Raw genomic sequence first — 6,000 nt, 5'->3', positions numbered from 1 at the left:
TACAAATGTGAATGACGCTCTGCAGTTTTTTGTAGATAAGCTTTTACAAATTGTTAATGAACATGTAGGCTACCTTTAAAGAAAAAACGGGTCCGAAATAAACATAGCCCATGGCTCACAAAAAATGTAATATTACAAATGCGGAAACGCGACTCAATGAAAAAAAAAGCGAATAAAGAAAATTGCCCTCAATTATTGAACGAATAACGTGAATTAAAAAAACAAAGTAAATTACGAGATCAGGAAATCAAAAAAAAGATTATTTCTCTAAACAATTAAATACAAAATATTCCAAAAGGAAAAAACATAAGATATATTGTACCATCTCAATAAAACAAGGCCAACAGCCATAAGTCGCGTGCTAAAACGCATAGTGATACCGGACCGACAGACAGACCAACAGACCGACCGACCGACCGACATAGTGAACTATAGAGTCGCGCCCACGCGACTAAAAAGTGTTATAAGTAGTACAAATACAACAAACAGATTCTTACAAGATAGCTAATACTTTAAATGATTTTTTTTAGCAAAGATATTACCTAATCTAGCTTAACACATTCCTTAATTTGAAAATAACCATGTCAATTATGAATACCCAAATCAAGGTGAAGACAAAATAAATTTCACATTTGTTGACGATGAATATGTATATAAACAAATGTTATAATTACCTGACAAAAAGGCTAAACTAATAAAATTAGCAATTACATTTTTAATTAATTTATCTCTAAGAACCAGCGACTTCCCAAGTAAATGGAAAAATGCACGAATATGCCAATTTTTTAAAAATGGCCACCGAAGTGAACTACAGGCCAATTTCTGTACTACCAACTCTATCCACAAATCAACCCTAAATCATATAATCAACAATTTAGATTTAGGCCAAATTACTCGACATCATCGGCATTAATAAATATAACTGAAGATCGGATTGACAGTATTGAAAATGGTTAATAAATAGGACTAATAATGATTGAACTTAAAAAAAGAGCATAATTTAGAAGAAAAACAATATTACAACGAAGCAGTCCCAATGTATAAAATAATGAATAACTTAACACCATCCTACTTAAGAAACAGATTCATTGAACGCAAACAAACAAAAATACTAGATCAAAAGATATTCAAGTTTACATAAGGCAAACACTGAGTATAAAAAGAAATGTTTCTCGTATTCTGGCGCAAAGCTATGGAATAGTTTAAATGCTATAAACTCAATTGCAATTATAGCTCCTAATATACATATATTTAAAAAAAATAATATATGACCAAAGGTAAGATATACTTGAAACTCAATGTTTTTCATGAAAGCAACATTTTTTCTTAATTGTATCAGGTGTGTCTCTTTTTCTCTAGTTTTTAGTCGCGTGGACGCGACTCTATAGTTCACTATGTCGGTCGGTTGGTCGGTCTGTCTGTCTGTCTGTCTGTCGGTCTGTCTGTCTGTCGGTCCGGTATCACTATGCATTGTAGCACGCGACTTAATGGCTGTTGGCCTTGTTTAATCATAAATTATGTACTGTAGGCCTAAATGATAACTTGTTTAAATAGTTTTACAGTAGGCCTTGTAAAAAACATCAATCTGGTGATTCAAGTGTTGCATCCGTTTTTAAATAAAGTTGTTATTATTATGGTCTATAAACCCACTATATTCAGATAATTTTTTGACAAAAGAACCGACCGGCCAAAACGCATCATCAGATGCTATCCCTGGGCGTCTAGAAAAAACGTTCTCTCATCTAAGTAGTAACGAAGTGTGAGGTTACCGGTCGTTCTAACCAATACGGAAAAGATTTTCCAAATTTTGAACTAAAACATAATAAAGTAAAGAAGAAGATTACTGCAGCTGCTGTGTTTTATTCATTGATCCTCATTTCAGCAAATTACGCATATCTTAATGTACAGTAATCACACAAATTGATATTCATCGTATGATGATGATTAAAAACACCGTAGGGTAAAACAGATGCGGATATTGTGATTGGCCAGTATAGTAGCACCATTAACATTTCAAACTATTTTCTATTTAATGCAACAATAATACATGAACACGATTTCATTCTTCCTGACATCTGAAAATGGATTTGAATTTGACGGACGCAAGTTGGGTTACCGTTAACATCGGATGCGGCTTCTCTGGCATCGGTTTAATTCTAAATATCCTTGTGCTTATGGTCATCAACAGGGTGACATCAATGCGCCAGAGTACGCGATGGTTTATTTTCAATCAATCATTTATCGATGCATCAGGATGTTTAGTTTTCTGTCTGCATATTTTACTTATTGACGCATCTGGCTTACATATATATTGCAAACTTTTTAGCATCAACTGGAGTATATCTGCAGTTTCTACTGTAAATCTACTGTTTATTACGATAGAAAGGTACTTCGCTATCATAAAGCCATTTTGGTTTGAAGTTAACTACACGTCGAAACGAACTCTTTTAATGATTTTATCCTCATGGATAATTGGTTTTCTTTTAAATCCACAGGCACCATTATATGTTCCAATTCCAGGTGAAACCGAGGTAGAATGTGGAATTACAGACTTAACAATATTATACCCCATATCAGCTGCCTGCTTCCTGCTGTTATTTCTGTCAACTCTAATAACAATGATTTTTGTATATGGTAGCATCCTATACGAACGCCTAGTAAACCAGAGGTCTGTGTCGTCCCCGGAGACACAACCCTCACCACCATCAATCCATGCCAAGACCCTGAAAGTGTTTTTAGCAGTAAGTACTGCATATGTTCTCTGTTTTGTGCCGATACTTCTCCTCACGCTTATCTCTATTTATGGAAATATTAATTTCGGATCGAACATTTTTCTGATAACTTTAGACATATCAGTTTTAAACTTTGTTTTGAACCCTATAATCTACACGTTATCGTTGGCTCAATTTCGCATGGAGTTACTGCATTGCATGAAGATTCAGGTTTATAAAGTTTCACATGATCGATCCATCAATACTGTAAGTTCTGATGTCAACATTAACATTAATTGACCAATTAATTAACATCATGTCTTTGATATATTGCTACACATGAAGAGAAGAGTACGTGGAATGATGGAAGTGGTGACCATTTATGACACTACAAATTTCTTTGTCATAATTGGATTCAAGTGTTCGAAAACCATTAAACATTTAACCATCGTCGTAAGAGATTTAACGACGATAGCAATCTAAAGAGATATGAAGACAATGTGGATCTTGACTATACGACTATCAGATTTCTAAAGACTGTAAGAAATATGTCTGGTCGTGTGGCTAGTCAACGAATAACATTAAGCTGTGAGATCGATAGAAATTGTAAAGAAACTATTATTCTATTAAATGAAATTGAATTCCTGATTGCTGAACACAGTGTATGCAGTCTGAATTCTTATCTTTCTCTAAATCAAGATTTCTTCAACTAATTCAGTTTACGGAGAAATCATCAAAATGCATAATTTGATTGTAATAATAAATAAAGAAACTTAAAATAAAATACAAAACCGCTTTGCAAAGTTGCTATACATCCTTGGATACATCAAAACGCTGTTTTCATAGTCTAGACCTACAATTATGCTTACTGCATTGTAGCATTGATTATTTAGTTAAGTGAACAGTAAAATAGTCTATTGAAAATTGACAATACTATTATTATTATATAGTTTAAAAATCCCGTCAGAATCGTTCTGAACACAGTTCTCCGAGAGAATTGCATTCGGGTTGCCATAGTGAAGAGATATTGATTACATAAAAAAAAACATGAATGGAAGCTTTATTGATTACATTGACCTAAGTTTGCGTATTTAACTTACCGCAACAGATGACTGTCGATATAGTTGTTTAAAAACATTTATTTAGGCCTATTTATAATATTTTGAAAGAGTAGTGCTCCATCAATATTCAAAGTACAGCGCTGGCGCGGTCTTCAATATTCCCGCTTCATCGGAAATATTTATTCCTCACTAGCTCTGTTGAGTCTAAACATATTTGGACTTTTTAAAGTTTAAATACCCTTACAATAACCATACGCCTATGAGCTTGTTTGAGTCGCAGCAACCATGATTTAGGGGGACGGGCCAGTGGCCGATCACTGGGCCTTGAGCTTTCTAGAGCAGCTACGTTGTGTTTCCACAGTAAAAAAATGTCTTTTTATGTTATTATTGTAATTTTTTTCATCAATGGCAAAAACTCATCCATCAAAGCAATTTCGGGCACTAAAATACAAATTCAATGATAACTTCAACAATGTTTTCCCTCAAGCATGACGGGAATGATGTTGTGACCTTTGAGTGATGAATCTGCCCAGAAACCAAGAACCAGATTAACATTATTTATTGAACTGAAGCAATGTGGCAATAGAATGATCGAATAATATGTGTAATTTCTTTTCATGCAAAACTTTAGTTGTCGTGCAGAAATGTATGACCTAAGACATACGTCAATACGTAGTCCATTGAATAAATATAACAGGTCTGCATGTACTATATTCTAAAAAGGTCGTTCAATAAAAATTAGTTTTAATAATTGTGAAATAAAAATGTGCCTACACAAATATCAGTTGTTTTATCGTGCCTTGACGTACCGTATACTGAATTAACTAATTTATATATAATATAAAAAGCAAGCTCTTAAAAGACTTAACATTGATTCCAGCACGACCAATTTGATCTACCGGTAGGCCTATGTATTGTGATCATTTTGATCACAGATATTATTGTCCCCTGAAATAATTTATAGGGCCTAAACATTTTTGTTGCTAAGTATGCCATGTCACACAATAGTTATTCAATTTGATCTAAAAAAAACTGTAGTTTAAAGCAAAAAAGTAAAGTCACAATGTTAATTTAATCTTGTCTTTTTATAGGTGAAATATTTATTTTTGTTTTTCCAGAATTTGTCAGAAGTTGTTAAAAATTGCAAAACGGCGTTTATTGTGAACAAAAACATAGATAAATTTAACTAGGCTCTTTGAGCGTTCGTGTAATGGAATATTAGTAAAGCTGGATTATTCAAATAATATTATAGCCTACTTTAGTAGGCCTACTTAATTCCCAGCAACAAAACTGCATTAATATTTCATCGTTTAAATAATTCTAATTTTAAACAGAGCGTTTAGAAAAATCCTTCTTTGACCTTAATTAGAGTGACTAGCTCTGTTTCAACTTAAAGAATGCCTTCAAGTAGGCCAATACTATCCTTAACGAAATTTTAAAAAATATTTAGAAAGAGTATCCACATCATAGATAAATGTAAAATTGAAGTAGATGCACACGTTTTCGAAACTTATGAGCTTACGTACTTCAACTACAATTAGCTGTTCTCGAGGAGGTCATGAGTTGCTGCTCGTTGTAGAAGGCATTGCTGCCATAGTAGGCCTCTTTCTTAAGACTCTTGTAATTGGTTCTTCCTCTTTAGAATAAACGACGTTACAGTAGGCATTCTCAAAATTAAGTCTAACTAGAGGGTGAGCTCGCTTCGCTCGCTCCCCCTCTAGGAAGTGTAGACGATGGTTCTCGGAATAATAATGTTCTTCTTTTACGTTTTCTGTCGGTTACCATTATTGAAAATGCTTGACATTCGTAAAACTAAACTATTCTGTTTCACAGTGTCTTTGATGATTAATAACATTTTAAAGTATATTGTTATAGATTATTATTCAAATAAATATCATCCTAATAAGTATTAATACATTATTTAATTTAAACATCTTTTGAAACTAACTGCCGTGACAGAGTGGGCCATTTCTGCCCAAGAAAGAAGACATTACGGCTTGCAACATGGGCAGACATCTCGGTCCTAACAGGACACAGATAGCCTACAGTTATTCCTGCCAGCTTACTTAATAAAACTCAGCTATCAGGATTTCACTCGATTAATGTCTTATCATCAAATCTCTCTATGTAATGTAATTTTATAATACTATTCCCCACAATATATTCCGATTCTTTATGGCGTATATTTAATTTGATCTTTATTAATTTGCAGTATAATTTTTATTTTT

The sequence above is a fragment of the Antedon bifida genome, chromosome 9, assembly GCF_963402885.1.
Source record: "Antedon bifida chromosome 9, ecAntBifi1.1, whole genome shotgun sequence".
Classification (NCBI taxonomy): Eukaryota; Metazoa; Echinodermata; class Crinoidea; order Comatulida; family Antedonidae; genus Antedon; species Antedon bifida.
Note: the sequence above shows the minus strand (reverse complement) of the source record.